Source organism: Equus caballus, chromosome 30, assembly GCF_041296265.1.
Source record: "Equus caballus isolate H_3958 breed thoroughbred chromosome 30, TB-T2T, whole genome shotgun sequence".
In the NCBI taxonomy this organism is placed as follows: domain Eukaryota; kingdom Metazoa; phylum Chordata; class Mammalia; order Perissodactyla; family Equidae; genus Equus; species Equus caballus.
The window spans coordinates 10492008-10512771 of record NC_091713.1 but is presented as its reverse complement, the minus strand read 5'-3'; positions in this window follow the sequence as shown (position 1 = coordinate 10512771).

The window sequence follows — 20764 nt, the reverse complement described above, 5'->3', positions numbered from 1 at the left end:
AAAGTCAAGGGTGGAGAAGTACTCTCCACCATCCATGGGGCCAAGGTTGTGAGAGTAGAACCACACCAGAGGGGAGGGGAAAATTGTGACTCATAGTTCAGTCTGTTGCATGGTGGAAGTTACATCAGCCCCTATTTTTTCCCGATATTTGCTGACCTGAGAAATGCAACAGTTTTAGAACCCAAGCTTCAAAAGACATCTTTGACCAGAAAAAAACAAACATAATAACAGTAGTTCGAAAAGTTCAGAGGTTGCATGAATGTGATTAAAACTTATCACCATTAAGACTACGGGTCTTCGTTAGTCTTGACTGGCCCAGCTATGAATCTTCTTTCACGTATCTCTCATTTTGTGAAATATGATACTAATCTGGGGCAATTTACAATGACTGTACTGTGCCTGTCACATTTTTAAGGTATCTTTGATAGATCATTTAGGGGTTCTATTTTGTTATGACTGTTGGAAAGAAATGTACTAATCAGAATTCTGTGTAAGATCATAGGTCATTGATTAATTCACCTTGTCCAGCTTTCTCTGTGCACATGTGATAGATCCAATTTCCATCCTAAGAACTTAATATCATTAGTTCGTTATTAATTCATCATTCGAATTGTCCCTTCATGACGGATTATACTCTAACTTTTAAACCTATTCCAGTTTGGACTTGCCAATGAAATGCTCAGTCTCTTTTTAACTTTGTTTATTTTTTAATAAAGAATATTCTGGGGGCCAGCCTGGTGGTGCAGCAGTTAAGTTTGCATCTTCCGCTTCAGTGGCCCACGGTTCACCGGTTCGGATCCCAGGTGCGGACCTACGCACAGCTTATCAAGCCATGCTGTGACAGGTGGGCCCCACATATAAAATAGAGGAAGATGGGCACGGATGTTAGCTCAGGTCCAGTCTTCTTCAGCAAAAAGGAGGATTGGTGGCAGATGTTAGCTCAGGGCTAATCTTCCTCAGGAAAAAAAAAATCCTGGAAATCCATCACCATGGCCTTGAGTCAGAAAGTTTAATAAATAAACATTGAAAATTCCAAGAGACAGTTAGAGTATGTTGACAATTATCTGCTTGCTTACACTATCTTCCCAGCAAAACTAGGGTCTCTGGGTGCATTAGCAAGGACAAATGGCCTGAACTCTGCTCCAGAACCTGTCTGTGGCTTGCAGAGTTACAGCGGGCACATTGTTTAATGTTTCTGTTCCTCTGGTTCTATATTTACAAACTGGGGATGGGGTAGGATTTAAATATGTGTTGGATGTGTTTCAAAGCTCTTTGGGAAAAAAATGATACAAACCTGGAAATCATCTCATCGTCCAAGGCGGGGTGTTGTGAGAGCCGTAGCACAAAGTCATCTCATGCACCGAGGCGGGGTGTTGCCAGAGTCGTAGCACAAAGTCAGGGAGGACAGCCTTCCTCTTAGCAGGGACCCAATATGGCGCTTCTGCCTTCTCAAAAAAAAGGCTGAGCACACACAGCCACCTGTTTCCCAGCAAATGCTGTGTGCAATCATACACACAGGACACAAAGGCCTTTGTTTTCTAACCAGTTGCATTTGCCCACAGGTCTATTAGTTCTGCAAAACACACAGCTTCTTGCTGCACAGCTGGGCTCCATGGTTTCTCAATTTTGCAGTGTCCAGGGGTTGTGTCCCCCTTAAGCAAAGGCCATTTGGGCACAATCACATTCTCTATCTTCACCATTGCTCAGTCCCAAGAGGAGTTTGCTAGTTTGCATTGGCAAGAGCACTTTGTGGGACTAGGAGGGAGACCGAGGGAAGAGGAGGCAGAACAGAAGGGAGTGGGGAGCACCATGCCTGGGAGGTCTCTGGAGTGCTAGGTGTCTTGTTTTGTTTTTCATCACAGGCAGGTGAATCGAGTTCCTCTCATCATGGAGGTGGCACTTCACATAAAAATCAGGTGACTCAAGCGCTCAGTTGAGAAGGCCCGATGTCTAACCCTGAGGGAAGTGGAAATGGCTTTTCCCCAAGAAAGACCGACACAGGAACTGAACTTCTCTGGCCCCACAAAGAGACGCAGGAAGGAGAAGAAATGAGCACACCCAAATTTTGGAAGCTGGGAAATAGATGGACGAATGACGACTTAGAAGTCACGAGAAAACCGAATTCCAACCTGAAGAAGAGCGAGCCAAGAAGCCACAGGGTTCACTCCATAAGCTCTCAGAGCCGGCAGTTTCAAGGATGTGTAGAGAGTGGTGATTATGGGGCTGAAACAAGACGACAGGGCCAACGTCTCTTTGCAAAAATCTAGAACCACGTATTCCCCCCAACTCTGCTTAGCCAAACTGATGCCCCTATCTGAAGCCCGGAAGCCTGGACCTTCATTCTCTGATAGTGTAAACCGAGAGGCTCAGGGCTTTGGGACAGGCAGGCATGGTGTAGGGCGGGGATGCCCCAACGAAAACAGGAGGCACATCACTGCTTCCCTCTCGGCTGGCTCATTGCCATCAGCATACACACATCCTTTTCTAATACTCAACTTTAAAACACCCTTTCTTGACCCCATTTCAACACAATTTCTCTGCTCCTCTTCATCAAAACACCCCCAAAATAGCTGTCTAGACTCCCCGTTTCCAATTCGTTTCCTTCTCTTTCTAAATTTTTATCATGTAATATTTGATTAATACGACAGAATATATGTAACTTATGGAACACAGTAAAATGTACAGCCATGAACCTTCTGCTCACCTGAAGACTGCAGCGTCACCAGTTTCATTGCATCAACCTGTGCCCCTTCATTGTGCATCACTGCCTGTTCTCCCCCAGATGGAGATGAAGCCATGACCTGAAATTTTGTATTTTTCATTCTCTTCTAGTTTATCAACTTTTGCCACACGTATCTGTATTCCTAAACAATACGTACTAAAATCTGAGGGAGAGCATGTTTTGTTGGTTTTCCCTCCAAATGTTTCTCACTTTGAAACATTCCAAATTTAACAGGTTCAGAAAGAAACTGCTAACCTTTCCCATTGCACCTCCTGGTCTTCCCTGTCTCGCAATGCCATCCTTCTAGGTGCTCAGACAAAATTATTGTAGTCATTCATGACTCCTCTCTTTCTCTTGTAACATATATCCAATCTATCAGGAAATGCTGCTGAAGCCACCTTCGGAAAAGACTCAGAATCCAGCCACGTCTCATCTCTACTCCTTTCACCCAGGTTCAAGCCACGCCATCTCTCATCTTAATGATGAAAGATCCACGTATCTGTACCCTTGCTTTTGCCCCAGCTCCCACCTCCACCCACAGTCTATCTGCAACATAGCAACCAGAGTGATTATTTGAAAATCCACGTCAGATCCCACAGCTTAATCCTCTGCAGTGGCTTCTATCTCAGGCAGAGGAAGAATCTACAAGGTGCTCTGTGCTCTGGACAACCCCCACCCGCACCCAACATTGCAGGCTTCGTCTCCTCCAGTGTCCCCCAGGTCCGCACGCCCCCCCATCTGCTTCCATGAACAAGCCAAAATTCTCCTGTCCCAGTTATTTGTCCTCCACCTGGGAGGCTCTTTTCCTTGAATATGCCCTCTTCTCAGATGGTGGGCTCTCGCTCACCCTCCTTCACTTCTTAAATGCTGTCTTATCGGCGAGACCCTCCCCACCACCTATTTAAAATAGCCTTCTGATCCCCATCAGCACACCTGCTTTACTTTTCTCCTAACACTTATCACATTCTGACGTGCTAATAGCTTTTGCTTGTTTGTTTATTAGACTTTCTTCGCTAAACTATACGCTCCTTAAAGGCTGGAGTTTTGTCTGTACTGTTCACTGCTCTATCTTCATCAATGCCCAGGACATACTACATTTCAATGACTATTGAATGAATGAATGGATGGATGAATAAGTGAATGAACAGAAACAGTCATCTCCCTCCCCTTGCTTTTGCCAGCTACCAAGAGCCCATTCCCAGCTCCACATCCCCCCGCTTTTTACCCCAACCAAGCTCCAGGCCACATCAAAATGGCGGTTAGCACTCAGCCCAGTGACTTCCAGATGGTAATGACAGGTTTTCTCCCTGCGTCCTCTCAGAGCCACAGCAGCCGGGTCCCACGATTTTTGCCTCTTTCTCCTTTCTCCTCCCTCCAGGCTGTGTCACAGCACAGGAAGCTTTAAAATACATTCTTCCACAACTGCGGGTAAAATGCTGATTCTCTAGACGTCATTACCTGTTTGTCTTCCATAACTGACATAAGCCCATTGTCCATTTTAAGGATATTAAAACCTAAAGCCTAAAGGCCTAGGAGCGAAGCATCCAATTTTCCAGTCTTAAGAATCTGTGTGTCAAATTTGGTCTTAATATAACACTTAGAAAAGTAAAAAGCAAAAGACCAGATTCCATTTACTCTACACCCTTCCTATTTCTTGGAAAATCTTACATCAGATCAGAAAAACCTAAATTACATAAAGTTTACAAAATTAGTTGCCTCATGAATAAATGGATTTATTATTCAAGATGCTGGGAAGCACATTTTATTATTCGGTATCCTTGGAACAAAATATTTGAAATGTGGGATGAAATATTTTCAAGCAGCTTCCCTAAACTCAGGCAGACCAAAAAGAACATTTGCACATTAACATAAAACATTCATCAGGCGGTCTGCTGGCGACGTGGAGGGAAATGGCTGCATTTTTTATTGCTAATAATTCCCATTGAATGCATGGTTTGTGACCATTTTTACTGTACTGTATTCTGGAACTTAGATAATAGAGGCTACAGCCAAAGATCTTAAAAACTATCCACTAGAAAGAACAAGGACCTTCCAGAAGTGCTCTTAATGATTAAGAAGATATGAATGACCAAACAGCCTAAAAATCTATCGATTTCACTATATGTTTCGCTCAAGAATTGAAGTTCAATATTTCTATAACCCACGAGCCTTTAACAAATATAGCAAGCGAGTAATAGTTTTCAATTTTTAATTATCTCGCTCAATTCCAATTTCCTGACTTATCTGAGTCCCCCTCATCTCCTCCCTCGGAATCTGTTCATAATGCACTGTTTTAGCAAGGTCAAATTCCAAAGGCACCCCATCCACCTCTGCATTTGGCTTATCACATTTTCAATAACTGTTGGACCCTTAGGGTCTTAAAGGCATTGCAAGATATATTTTTCTAAGTTTACCTTAGAGAAAAATTGCAGGGATTTCGTGAATCACTGGTTTTAAAACTAAGTGTTACGAAGGGGAAAAAAAGCTTAGAATAATAGAATCTTCAAGGTGGAAGAAACTTCACATTTTCCGGTTAACCCCTCCCTTTTATAAATAAACTCAAGAGGGAAAGTGGTTTTCCTAGTGTCCAACAGCCAGTTAGTTGCAGCACTGGAATTGGAACTGAGGTCCCCGACCGCCAGCCCTGGTTGTCATCATCACCTTTTGAAGTCATGGCTGCACAGCTTACCTACGTCTTCTCTATTCCTGCATCCGGTCTGCACCAATCCCAGCCTTCCGCCTTAGGAATGTCTTATTTTCAGGCCCTCCTCAGCGCTCCGTTGTCACTGCTCCTGATCCAGCCCCTCACTGTGTCCTGCCTGGACTGTTGCAGAGTCGTTCTGTCCAGCTGTCCTGCCACTGGACTTCCCTCACCAGCTTGTTCTCCGTGAGGCTGCAAAACCACCCCATCCAAAATAACAACTCAGATCACACCTTATTCCTGCTTAAAAACTTCACTGGCTTCCTATTGTCTCTGAAATCAAATCCCAGCTCTTCACCCTCGGGTACAAAGTTCTTTACAACTGTCTGGAGCCCCAGCCTTCACCTTTCCATTCTCATGAACTCTACTTTAGTCCTAGGGAATATTTCATATCACTTTCCTTTGCCCAAAATGATTTTTTTTCTTCTTTTTTTCTTACTGAGGAAGATTTGCCCAGAGCTAACATCTGTGCCAGTCTTCCTCTATTTTGTATGTGGGTCACCACCACAGCATGGCCACCAATGAGTGGTGTAGGTCCATGCCCAGGAACCAAACCTGGGCCACTGAAGCAGAAGGTGCTGAACTTAACTACTAGGCCATGGGGCCAGCCCCTCAAAATGATTTTGAACAGTCCTTATCCATCTGGCAATAAATCCTGTTTCTTTGATTATTGGGAAACCCCTAGTCATCCTTCAACAGCAATTCAAATGTCACTTCCTCTCTGCTTTTGTGACATTTTGTGAAAGTGTGGAGCCCAGCTCGCCTAGTATCCAGTCCCACTCCCCGCGCATCACCCCACCAGCCTCTCCATCAGTATAAGCCTCGTTCTGTCTCGCAGATCCCAAATTTGGCTTTAACCCTGCTTCTGCCCCTCTCTAAGCCTTGGACTTTTTGATTTCTGGATTCTCACATCTGTCTTTTCTCTCTGACATAGGTTCTCCACAGACTAATGAATCAAGTGTTATGACCCCTCCCTTACTTTCCACCTGAGACCCCGACCATTTGCACGTCACAGTGACTTCTCACACCAGGATTCACCCCCAGAGGCAGCTCACGGCAGGCATGGCCCAGTCACCCGGATGCACCAAATAGAAAAATGATTTTTTGCAGAACTTCTCACACTGCAGTGATGAAAGTAGCCCACACCTGCATCTACTTCTCTAGACTGTGAATTACTTCGTGTCAGGAACTATGCCTTTTTTATATTTAATTACCAATGCCTGAAACAGGGCCTGATATATGGTTGGCATTCAATAACTGTATAAATAAGCACAAGTGATAATGACAACAGAGCCCAAAGAATTGGACAGAAAGTTAGATGGGGTGTCATTATGCTCATAGATCCCTTTCAGTCTGAAGAATAAAGGATTTGTGGAATATTACAAATGAAATTCAGATACTTATTTCTTTCATTTTATTATAGCAGAATACAATATTTACATGAATAGACCAGTGAGTTATATGCTTGTCTATCTGTCAGGATCAACCAGATTATGCTGAGGTGACTAACAAGCCCGGGTCTCCGTGGCTTACTGCAGCAAGGATTTACCTGTGTTTCCAACGTGGGGAGAGAGGAGTTCTGATCAGCAGAGCCAGGCTGGGACTCAGCCTGATGGAGGCTTCATCTCAGAAAGTGTTCTCATGATGGCTGGTAAGTCTTGGGCCAATAACTAAAAGTGCATCATTTCTACCCAAACTCATTTGCTAGACCCAGTCACATGACTATGCCTGACTTCAAAGACACATGGAAGGACAGTCGTAACATGCACCTGGACGGACAGGGAGACTGGACATCAGTGGAGGTGGTGGCATCTACCACAGTCCACTCTTCTGGTCACATATTCAGTTCCTCTTCGTCCGTCGTGCGGAACACACTCACCTACAGTGCTCTGCCCCAGCGCTGTATGTTGGGTATATGTGTGCTGGGCAGAAAAGGGAGTGAAAACTTACTTTTTAGATCATGGGTTTTGAGTTCAAGGGGAATTACATCTGGCCTAAGGCAGAAACAAATGTTTATGACCCACTTGTGTTAGTTTCCTAGGGCTGCCGTGACCAGATACCCACCACAGAGGGGCTCAGAACAACAGAAATGTGTTGTCTCTCAGTTCTGGAGACCACATGTCTGAAATGAAGGTGTCGGCAGAGTCAGGCTACCTCTTAAACCTCGGGGGGAGAACCTTCCTCGTCTCTTCCCACCTTCTGGTGGTTTGCCAGTAATCCTGAACATTCCTCGGCTTGCAGCAGCAATACTTTAATCTTTGCTTCTGTTGTCATGACCTTCTCCTCTTGCATCTGTCTATTCTCCTTTGCTTATAAGGAGAACAGTCATATTGGCTTAGGGCCCACCCTAGAGACAACATGAAGCTAAGAACTCCACCACACTGACCTATACTTAACATGTAGCTTGAGTAATAAACAAGTTCTTGTTATATTAAGACACTGAGTTGGACATATACATACCCTATGACATAGCAATTTCATATACATCAGAAAAATTTTTGCACATATTTATCAGGGAAACACGTAAAAGCATTTTTAGTAGAATTGTTTGTGGCAAAAAAGTGGGAATCAGTGCAAATGTTCATCAACCGTAGGTTGAAATAAATAACTTCAACTATATCCATAAGCTGAAAAATATATAGCAATGAAAATGAATGAATTACAGCTATAAAAATCAATATAGACAAACTTTTAAAACGTAATTTTAAGCAGTCATGGAAAAATGCATAGGTATGATTCCAATTCTATATTACAGTTAGAAGTAATCAATATATTATATAAGGATATAAAAATGTCTAGTAACAAGTGTAAAAAACCAAAATCCAAACAATACGTATATTTTGCTATGATCTGTATGTTGGTGAGAGAGAGATATTAATACTCATACATTTATGTTTGTAAATGCTTAAATTATCTCTGTAAGGATACACAAGAAACTGGTAATGTTTGCTTCTGGAGAGGGTATGGCTAGGGGACAACAGAAGTAAGAGAACCTATTTTTCCATGTATACCCTTTGTGCCTGTTGAATTTTGTACCAGGTATTTGTATTATCTAATCAAATAAATAAATAAATCTTTAAAAACATAATCAAAAAAAATATATCTAGTAACAACAGTGAAGAAAAATGAGGGAAGAAAATTCGGTTAACTGACTACTTCTGGCAGGTGTGGAGCATAACATGATTGGAGAAAGCAGACAGGATGCAACTACGGTACGACCACTTTCTGGCAAAGTTGTTGGGCACAGGCTGTTTATTTTATTATTGGTCTCTAAACTCTATGTATATACTTGTCTGTGATCTCTTTAAATCTATATTTCACAACTATTTTTACTTATTTATTTATTTGTTCATTTGTTTTTGTGAGGAAGATTTGCCCTGAGCTAACATCCGGGCCAGTCTTCCTCTACCTTGTATGTGGGATGCCTCCACAACATGGCTGATGAGCAGAGTACGTCCACAACGAGGATCCGAACCTGCAAACCCAGGCCACCGAAGTAGAGCATGCTGAACTTTAACCACTCAGCCATAGGGCTGGCCCCACAACTATTTTTAAAGAAAATAAATCTTGGGTAAAAATATGTGAAGTGCAGGGGTTATAGAAATAATTCCATGGTTATTTTTTCTGTAAGATAAAGAAAAATTTTCTTGTATAAATAATGACTCTCTCACTTGTAATTCTCTGTATCTCTTGGCTTTATTAAAGAAAGGCTTGCCTTTCAAAATTTTTGTCCCTTTGCTTTTGTGGGATTAAAGAGGAAAATCTAGGAAGTCATGAATATATGAGGCTTCTTTCTGAGAAGGGGCATTTTCTTCCCATGCTAGTGAAGCAGCTTCTCTCTCAGCATATTTCCACTTTTCCCCTTTGTTTGTTTTTGCTATTTTAGTGGTTTTCCTAAAAGAAATTTTACCATAAATACTTCCCTTAACAAAATAAAAAATTAATATTGAACATCTTCCAGAATAATGACTTTAGAACTTTTATTTCTCATACCCTCCCTGCTCTTTTTAAGAAGTACTGTGGTTCACTCCATTTTTAAATGCCACAAATTATATACATAATTGTTAAATTTCCTTTGTAAAGATGAGGCTAGTTTAGATTTACTTAATGGATTAACAATTGTTTACTCCCATATCTCTTGCATCTCAGAAAAATCTTCCCAGGATCCTTAGATTTCTTCCTAAAGCATCATTTAGAAGTTCTTTAAGAGTCTGTTGGTGGTAAACTCCACACATCTTTCTTTCTTTTGAAAATGTCTTTATTTTGTACTTGTTTCTGAAAGAGATTTTCTGGATGCATAATCCTAGGTAGATAGTTATCTTCTCTTAGCATAATGAAGATACTAACCCGCTCTTTTCGAGATTCCGTTGTTGCTGTGGAGAACTCTCGTGTCAGTATGCTTCCAGTCATCTGTCTTTTTTCCCTTGCCTTTACACTTTTCTCTTTGTCTTTGGTGTTTCGCTACAAATTATGGAGTTGTAAAATTTATTATTCTATGTATACATAGTCTTCTGGACATTTTTCAGCTGTCACCTTTTCAGATATTGCCCTTCCATCATTCTCACTATTTTCTTCTTCTGGGACATTAATTAGCTGTTTGTTAGATATTTCCACTCTGTCTTCCATACTCTTACCCTCTATTTTGTATTTTTTTATATCTTTTTCTCTCCCTGCTATATTCTGGGTAAGTTCTTTAGAGCTGTCTTCCATTCCACTGATTATTTTTTCAGCTCTATCTAACCTAATAATTGAACACTTTATTCAAAAAACCATATTTTCATTTTACAAATTCTATTTTGTTATTTTTCCAGTCTGCCTAGTTATTTTGTAAAGTATTTTTTGGTTTATTTTTATGATCCTATCTTTTATTTCTTTAAACATTTTATACATAATTATTTTATATTCTGTATTTGTTAGTTCTGACATCCAAAGTCTTTGGGATCTAAATTATGTTCTGCTTACTCTGTGTCCTAGCATATTTGTTGATGAATGCTTGTGACCTAATATTTGGTTGATCTCTATAGTAATCTTGATAACCGTTTCTCCAGCAGGATTTGTGTTTTCTTCTGCCTGGGCTCCAGGGGGACAACGCTGACCCGTAAGACTTCAGGCCCCTTCCAGGGTCCTAGGATTAAAGTGGTCTTCTCTGGCCAAGCCCTCACACATTCCTGCTGGCTCAAAGATCAGTCTTTCAGTCTCAGGGCTGGTGCTGAAATTTGCCATTAAAACTCCACCATTTGTGCCTGTTTACTGTTTATCCCCCCGTTTTCTGGTTAACTAATTTTTTGGTGGGAGAAGTAGGAAACTTTAGAGACCTCTTTAATTTCTTGTAAGCTCAGAAATGCATTAAAAATTATGGGGTTTTTTTTGAGTTTTGTTTTGTGTTGTGTTGTTTTTTAGCTTCGTTTTCTAGAGCCTAGTTTACTCCACTATACTGTTCTCTAAATGTGTTCAGTTTGGCTTACTTTTCATCCTTGTAAATTAAAAAGGCAAGATAGTTTATTTTGCTTAATTTGCAAGTGTGAGAAAGTTCATAAGTTTCTTGGATTTTATATCCAGCAGGCTCAGTCCAGAGAGTTGGATTTTTCACCCATTTAACACCTGCCCTTGCACTGACCTCTGGGGTAGTCTGCACTGGGCACTCTTCCCAGTGCCCTAAGATCCATTTATGTTGGATAAACATAACATAATGGGGCAGTTCAAAGTAGTAGCGATTTTTGACATTATGACTACTTATTTTTCTGTCACAATCCACAGATATTCAGACCTTAAACAATAAAATGTGAAAACTTCTCTTGTCAGCCCTCCCTGCTGTAATTTTCCTTTCCAACATCATCCAGGCAAATTCAAGTTGCAACTGGAAAGCAAAATCTTTAGAGCCAAACACCACCTTTGGCTTGGGGCTCAAGAGATTTTTCTAAAGAAAAACAACTAGGCTTCTCTGATTAGCTGTGTGCACTGTATTTATTTAACTTGCAATGAGCCCTCTGATCCTTTCCCCTTTCCCCATGTGACTTATAACCCCGCCTTGAAGAGCATAAAGGCTGGGGTCTGCTGCTCCTCTGAGTCGAGTCTGAGTGAATTTTCTGGAATATCTTGGTTCTGACAAATGCATCCACTATCTTCACCTTACATTTTCAGAACCACTTACCCTGTCTCTCTTCCCTAAATTAGAATCTTTGTGTTCTCCATGACTGCTTATAAAAACACTAGATTTGCCACATTACTTGGTGGCTTTAGAGCTGCTATTATACCAAGGATGGACAAAGATTTCAGGGCTTTAGTAGTATCTTCAGGGCTGACCCCAGGAAAGTTTCAGAATAGCTCAGGTTTGCATGTTGTATCTCTTTTCCCCCTCTGGTGTTTCTCTCCCCCTTACTCCTCCAAGCCCCAACAACATAGGAATCTGAGCCTGTCGCTGGTCTCGAAGGCTCTTCCTAGATAGTCACACACATTCAAAAAATCTTTCTTATTCCTCTCAACCAAACTTTAACTCAATGATGCTAGCTTTGAAGAAGCTGGGAAAGAATCTCACCTAGCAACTAACTCATACCAATGTGAGAATAACCAGTAGCTTTTAAGGTCCCAGAAGTGGTCTAATTTTAAAACTGAGTGTTCCTTAACCTAAAGAACTCTCTCATTGGTAGAATTTTGGAATATGTAGAGGAAATGTTTTGCTTTTTTTTCGGTCATTTACATCTTTCCCCCCTACCCTGTCACACAAAATAGGATGGATGAATAGATACAAAGATAGATGGATAGATAGATAGATGATAAATAGATAGGAAGAAAAGAGGAAAGAAATAGTGAAAACATTGTGATTAGGTAGAACAATGATGGGCTTAGAAAATGAAAAGTAATCAATAGACACTCAGGGATAGCAATTCCAATGCCGGTGGAAAGGCAGCTGTTGTAAGTGACTGAAATAAGATGGTAGGCTAGAACCTAAATACTACTTTACAAATGACTTTAGGTCCATCCTCTTGTCCCTCGTTTAGAGGCTATTTAATCAGAAATTGTATTTCTGCACTCATTCTGCCTCTACGACCTTTAGACTCAGAATGATGTATCAGAGGTCCCTAAGAGGAAGGTGCTGGAATAAAAGCACATTATTTACTAAGTGGAGAGAGGTGAAAGTCAAATAAAATTCTTTAGAAATCACCACCTAAAACAGAGGAACAAGAGTAAATTTAATATGGGATAATGTACTTTTGTTTATGATAGGAAAAAAATGGCAGTCAGTTGATGTGTCCCTCAGTAGGTTTGGGTAAACAAATTATAGCATATCCCATCAATGAATCACCATGCCTCCCTCAAAAAGGACAAGCTAGAGCAACGTGCTCTAAAATGGGAGCTACCCACAATGATAAGGTATAACAGGTTACAGAAATAGGTAAGTCCAAACTTAAAAAAAAACTACAGAGAAAGCAAAAAGGACAGAATACTCTGCAACTCACACTATGGCATGGGTGTATATCCTTAATACATGATTAAAATAAGATTTGTACATAAAAGCAAAATTGCAAACCAATAGCATCCATGTAAAGACATGTAAAAATCCTAGTAGAAAATAAGAGCTAATACATATCGAATGACCAAGTGTAGTTTTTCTTACCAGAATGAAAGTTGGAATTAACATTTAAAAATATAATATAATTCATCACATTAACAGATTAAAAGAGAAAACTAGCATGATTATCTCAATAGATGGAAATATATATATATAAATTTATACGTATATACATACAAATTCCACAAGCATTCATGCATGATAGAAATAGAAAAAAAGACTCTCATAAAATTAGGAATCTATGGGAATTCCTACACCTAATAAAGGATATTTACCAAAAAACTAACAACAATGATCAACTTAATGATAAAATGTTCAAAGCAATTCTGTTAATTTAAAAAAATGAAACAATAAAGCACAGAAGCAGAGATGACTTCTTCAACAATATGCTAAAAGTCCTAGTAACACAATGAAACAAGAAATCAAATCAAATCAAAGTCGTTAATAACCCCCCACATATATTGTCAACTAATTTTTGACAAGGGAGCCAAGAACACACGATGGGAAAAGAATTGTCTCATCAGTGGTGTTGGGAAAACTGGACAGGAGCGTGCAAAAGAATGAAACTGGACTCCTACCTTACAGCACTCACAAAAATTAACGTGAAATGGACCAAAGATTTCTATTTAAGACCTGAAACTGTATAACTCCTAGAAGAACACTTAAGAAAAAAGATCCTTGACTTTGGTCTAGCAATGATTTCTCAGATAAGTCACCAAAAGCACAGGCAACAAAAACTAAAATAAACACATAGGACTACATTAAACTAAAGAGCTTCTCCACGGTAAAGAAAACAATCAACAAATTCAAAAGACAACCTCCAGAATGGGCAAAAATATTTGCAAACTTTCTATCTGATAAGTGACTAATACCAGAATATATTTAAAAACTCATAATACTCAACAGCAAAAAAGAAAATAACCCAATTAAAAGATGGGCAAAGGACCCAAATAGACATTTTTCCAAAGAAGATATACAAATGGCCAAAAGGTACATGAAAAGATGCTCAATATCACTAATTATCAGGGAAATGCAAATCAAAATTACAATGAGGTATCACTTCATACCTGTTAGGGTGGCTTTTATCAAAAAGAGAAGAGATAACAAGTGTTGGCAGGATGTGGAGAGAAGGGAATCCTTATACACTGTTGGTGGGAAGGTAAATTGGTACAGCCATTATAGAAAACCGTACAGTGGTTCCTCAAAAAACTAAAAATAGAGCTACCATATGATCCAGCAATTCTATTAGGTATATATCTGAAGGAATTAAAATCAGTATCTCAAAGGGTATCTGCACAACCGTGTTCATTGCAGCATTATTCACAATAGCAAAGATATGGAAACAACCTAAGTGTATGTCAGTGGATGGACAGATAAAGAAGATGTGGCATAAATATACAGTGGAATATTATTCAGCCATGATAAAGAAGGAAATCCTGCCATTTGAGACAACATGGATGGACCTTAAAGGCACTCTACTGAGTGAGATAGGTCATACAGAGAAGGACAAATACGGTATGATCTCACTTATATGCAGAATCTTTAAAAAAACAGAACTTGTAAAAACAGAGAGTAGAATGACGGTTCCCTGGGGCTAGGGGTGGGGGAATTGGGGAGATGTTGTTTAAGGGCACAAAGAGACAACTAGTAGATCAACAAGCTCTGGAGAGCTAATGCACAGCATAGTGATTACAGTCAACAATACAATATTATAAACCTCAAAGTTACTAAGAGACTAAATCTTAACTGTTCTCAACACAAAAAAGAGACGATAATTATGTGACGTGTTAAAGATGCTGGCTAACGCTGCTGTAGGAATCGTATCACAACATATAAATGTACCAAACCAACACATTATACACCTTAAACCTACACAATGTCATATGTCAATTATTACTCCCTCCCCCCAAAAAACATGAATAAGAACTAAAATGGCCCCTTGTGGACATTACTGCTTAGGGAAACAATGAAACAAACAAAAACTTCAGAAAAGAAGATATTAACATAACAAAGAAATAAAGCTATAACTATTTACAGATTAGATGATGGTTTATGCAGAAAATGCTAAAAATCAACAAAGAAATCAATAGTTAATAACAGAATTTACTAAGGGGATGGGAAAGAAGTTGAATATAAAAAAAGTATTGCATTCTTATACTACATTAATAATCAATTATAAAAGGTAATTTTCGGTGTACCATTTACAAAAGCAACATAAAAGTATTTGGAATAAATCCCACCAAATACGGGTAAGAGATTTCTTGAAAAAATTTTAAAGTTTGTTATAAAATTATATTATTCTTTATATATACATTTTAAAACTTTACTAAACTATTTAATGATACAAAATACAAAGGAAAAATTAGTTTTTAAATTATTATAAAATTATCACGAGTAAAAATTTTTGTATGTAAACTTACCAAAACATATAGGTGACAAAATCTTATTTGGAAATAAGACTATTCATTTAAAAATGTGTTTGTGTAAATTATATTTGTGTGTACATAGAAAAAAATTCTGAAATTACATAAGCAAAAATTCTAGCTGTTATTTTTATGAGTATCACATTTATTTAAAAATATGTCGTTTACCATGTGGCAGGCTCTATTCCACAAGCACTTTACAAATACTGACTCTTAATCCTCATAACAGTCTCCTGAGATATGGACCAAGATCATTTCTCAGCTGATGCCATTGAGGCACAGACAGATAAGCGATTTGCACCAGGGTCAGGATTTGAACACAGACAGTTTGATACCAGATTCTGGGCTCTTAACAACTACATTAGGCTAAGGTTCATGTGGTCATTTTTAACTTTTTCTTTATACTTTTTGAATTGTATGTTTCATAATGAGCACCTTTCAGAATTAAAATCAAATATTAAGTCAATCCATTTTGGAAAGCAAAGTAACACATTTTTGGCTTTGTCGTGGGATAAGAAATTCATATAAACATAACATTATGGGAAGAACAAAAGAATCTTTAAATAGCAATATATACGCATTCTGCATCCTATAATTTATATTTTAGTATTAGGTTCTGCGTATTTAAATGCTTCAAATAATGCTGCTTCCACAGGAGGAAAACATACTGATGAAACATCTAAATTCCATTTTGTTGTAGTTCTACAACTGGCGCTTCCTGAGAAGTCAGCTGGAACAAGGAAACTGCTTAAACTTGTTACTGTGCATAGTATGTTTTTTCCCTCCTCATGTTGGTAATAATCCTGCAAAACTGTCATATTTCTTTATGAGATACAAGTAAATTGACTACAGCATCAAAATCTTCAGTTCATTTTGTTCTTTCAAGGTGGTCTTAATGCCAAGTGGGGGGATTTTAAGTCCTTATTGAACAGCTTCACAAATGAGTCTGACAGCCCCAAAGTATCACCTTGATCCAAAGCTTGTTAGAGAGATAAATGTCCCCTGTTGTCCCATCTTAGCTCATTTTGTGGATTTAATACATATTTTAATGAGTATCTATGATGTGCCAAAGACTGTGCTAGACACCAAGAACATGGCAGCAAGTGACCATGGTCCCTGTCCTCAAGAGTAGAAGATGATTCAATCTTATAATTCTGGGGTCATGAGCGGAGTAGGGAGCTGGGGGAGAAGAAAGGCTGGAGAGAGTGATTCAGCAGACATCACGTTAGGGGTCTCCCATTACTCAACTCCAGCAAATTGTTTCTATGTTTGAAGGCGATATTAGTGTTTCCATATCTCTAATTTTTCAAAGGAAGTCATCATATTTTATAAGACGTGTCCCCATTCTTAAGTGATAGCAAGCTATTCAAAATTTATTCGTTAATAATATTGTGCAACTCAACAAAATGCATGTTAGGGACAGCTGCGCCCTACAGGCCAAGAATTTGCAAGCTTTTCTCGGCTAGGTTTTGCAGTCTCTCACGAAAGAATCCGATACATCTCCTTGTGTTCTAATTTGAATGACTTCTCCAAAGTAAATCGGGTTAACTTCCGGGGATTCTGGGCCACCAGGCAGAGTTTCCCGAGGCAACAGATTCATGCTGCTACCTTGTCCTCATTTCAAAGTGCAAAGTGTTTGCACACGCTGTGTGCGCACACACACACACACACACACACACACAGAGTCCTTCACCTGTTGACAAGACCCAGTGTAATCCAGCCTTCTCACTGGCCTCGACTTTTGAAACTTTCTCTATTCATGCTTTGCCTCACAGCCAAAGAAGCCACGCTCCTTCTTGGCTTATAGTCTTTGCATAAAATAATCTTCCACCTGGAATATTTCCTCTCCTCTGAAGCTGGTTAATTCCTACCCATCGCTCAGCCCTCAGCTCAAATGCTCAGTCTTTAAGAAAGGCTTTCCAGCTCCCCAGCTCGCTCAGCAGCAAGGAAGTGAGTCTCTGGGTCAGAGAGCAGGAGCAGCTCCAGGCTCTATCTAATCAATGGCCAGCAGATGCTGGGTGAGTTCTCGTGGGGTAATAAAAGCAGGCAGTCTCTAAAAGGCTAAAAATACGCTCATTAGAGTTATTTTTAAGACAATTGGTTGTGTAAAAAATTGAGTTTGGCACCAGCAAGCTTTTGAGCTAACAGGTCTCTGCCTGCAATGAAGAAACGAACAACCCAGGGGCCAATACACATAGGTATCATTCGCTCATTTATATAACACTGGGCAAGGGCATCCATCCACTGATGGACCTAGTCATGCTCGTTGTGGCTCGAGGGTTTACACATATTTCTATGTAAATGACGCACAAGGAGTGCAGACTCCTGAGAATCTCCACGTTGGGTCCCTCAGCCTGTGGCAACCTAAGGCAGTCGAATGGATATCATCGCAGAAAGACATGAGGCTCCAAAGCCAAAGGCATTCAGAATTCAGCTGAGGTGACTGCTTCACAAAGGAATTTCCTCTTCTCTAGTCCAAACCCTTCGTTTTACAGCTTATCCCGGACAGATAGCCAGAGAAATTCTACCAAAAGTAGAAAGCTGTTCTGAAGAAAAAGGGCACACTCCTGTCCGTTCCAGACAGTTGTCCCAAGTAGATTAGGGAAGAGACTGGCCACTCTTCCTAGATCTTTAAAACGAAGCAGACTAGAAAAATTCTAGCCCTCATATTAAAGAGGAAAGATGAAGAGAATCATAAAACACTGAGCCTTAATTATGCCTTAAAAACTAAAACTAACCTGAATAGTTGAGTTTTCAGACTTAGAAGGAAAACAATTTAGATAGATGGATAAATAGATAGATGATAGATAGATGATAGATAGATAGATAGATAAAGATAGATAGGTAGACAGACACTGATACATACCAAAGACTTTTATTTTCCTTTGCATTAGCCCAATTTTTTTTGTTTACTTACTGTCTTAGTTCAGATTGCTGTAACAAAACACCTTAGACTGGGTGGCTTTACAACAGAAATTTATTTCTCACAGTTTTGAAGGAGGGAAGTTTGAGATCATGGTTGGGTTCTGGTGAGGGCCCTCTTCCTCATATGCTGATTGCTGTCTTCTCACTTTGTCCTCACATGGCAGAGAGAGAGATCATCTCTCTGGGATCTGTATCTTTTCTTACAAGAGCACTAAACTCATCATGGGGGCTCCACCCTCATAACCTAATCACTACCCAAGGGCCCCACCTCCTAATACCATCACACTGAAGCTTAGGGCTTTGAAATATGGATTTATAGGGACACAAACATTCAGTCCACAGCACTTACCAAATATCTAAGCTTCAAAACACTGTACCTGCTGCAATCCTCAAAAAACAATGTGGAATTGCCAGGAGGCAATGACTAGAATTAGGGCCTGTCCGAGGAGAAGCTAATGCCCACGAGTTCCAAACATTCTTGGTGGGGGTGGCCATTGATACTGGACCACTGACGATCTCTGATGTGTCCTGAAGCCGCGGTTCTCAAAATTTAATGTGTGCCAGGGTCACTCAGGGAGCTTGCTATTCTTGCCATTCCCAAGGTTGGTGGACTCTGATGCAGGAGTTGAGAGTCCTACCTTAAGAAACACTGTCCTAAAGCATAACTCAGTCAACCCTTGCCCTTAACCATCACATAATTAGACTTAGGAGCCTGTGCTGGGTCATCTCCGAAGGAAGAGCTTGCAGGAAGAGAAGCCAAGGTCAGTCACAACCTCAAGTGTAGCTATGAGAAAAAGACGTTGCTCCAAACCCAAAAACTGTGTGTCAGCAAGTACAAATGGTTTACTCTAAGGTGCCACTGGCTGAGCTGCACTCGGTAGTCATCTGTGTTGCTGTGGGATGCTTATGAATCTTTGCCGACAAAGAAAAATCTAAAATATCTCTTCCGTAATGAGATAATAAGGATGAGGAGCTATTTTATTTTTTGCCTTCTAAACCTTCCTTTCAAGTTCTTTAAAATGAAGAGTGAGGAATAATCCAGTAAAAGATAAGCCAAAAGATCATGGCCAAACTTTGCCCATATATCTTACATATTACACCAATATTGATTGCTTCCTCTCCTGTTACACTCTCTGTGATGTGATGTAGAATAAGATCGTTTTGATGGCAATTATAAGAAGAAGAATGCATCATCAATTGCCGAGTGATGTATCTCTTATCCTCAAACTAAGCCATGTATTCACTCACTTTATTTCCTACGGACGTCTCTGTAAACCAAGGAGGAAGCTACCTATTATGCGGGCAAGGTGTAGTTCACTTCATAACAATGTTTTTGAACTCTTCTTTTATTCTTCTGGCCTGAGCTAGGTCTTTAGGCCCCTGTCCTCGAGAAGCTAAAGCCTTTTTTTAAAAAAACTGTAAATCTGACATTCCTCTCCTTTTAAAAACAATGAGGCTGTACCAGCATTAAAAATGGTAATACCAAATACTTGCTTTCTTGCCTAATTTATTACAATTTTTTCTTTAAACTGGGAGAAAAAATTAAATGATGGTAGGAGTAGGAGAAATTAGGCAGAAACTTATTAAGTATGCTAAGAAACACTTTAGGTACAGGAAAAACAGAGCTGTATTTAGAGTTGGTTAGCCAAACCATAAAAGGAAAAATAAGAATAAAATGGTTCTTTAATCATCTAATGTTGGGATTTTTTTACTACAAGTTATCATTCAGCATATCCTTTTCTAAGGCGCAATTCACTAAATAATGTGATATTAATTAGACACGAGTGATAGCCCAGAGAGTGGGTTTCCATTTCCTCATTATCAAACAAGTGCCAGCTCCTGGGGGCAGTGAGTCATCGACCCCAATATATCATTAGCTTCATCATTCTAGCAAATCACTTCCAGCTGTTAGCTGAGAATTGGTTAAATGGGATATTCTCTGACAAGCAGCTCTGGGAGTGACGAGGAAAGAATGGGTCTCTTCTTTAGGGAAAAGAATAATTAGGAATGAGGAGTTTCTCCAGTTCAATTATTTAATAATTTGCCAACGGAGTGAGTGACACATTAGACTATAGACAGTCTAGTTCAAGATTGATCTGAATCAAAATGAACAAGAAAACTGACAAAAAAGGACACCCATTAGCTGTCTCTTGCTCCTCTCTTTAGTCCAACCTGAAGGTGTTTATTAATCAAACAACTGATGTGTCTGAGACAGCAATAATGACATTTTTTCTGTTTAAAGAGGTGGGTCTTTAGGCAACATCTCTGGACTTTGCAGAGTTTCCTAATTTCCCATAATTATTACTAATACCCAAAATATTGTAGCAATAATGTGCACCCTTTAAGCACTGGATCAAGAGGCATCCTAACTAATGTGGAACAGATGGGAAATTTCAGGTGTGGGGTAATTGGTAAAGAAGCCA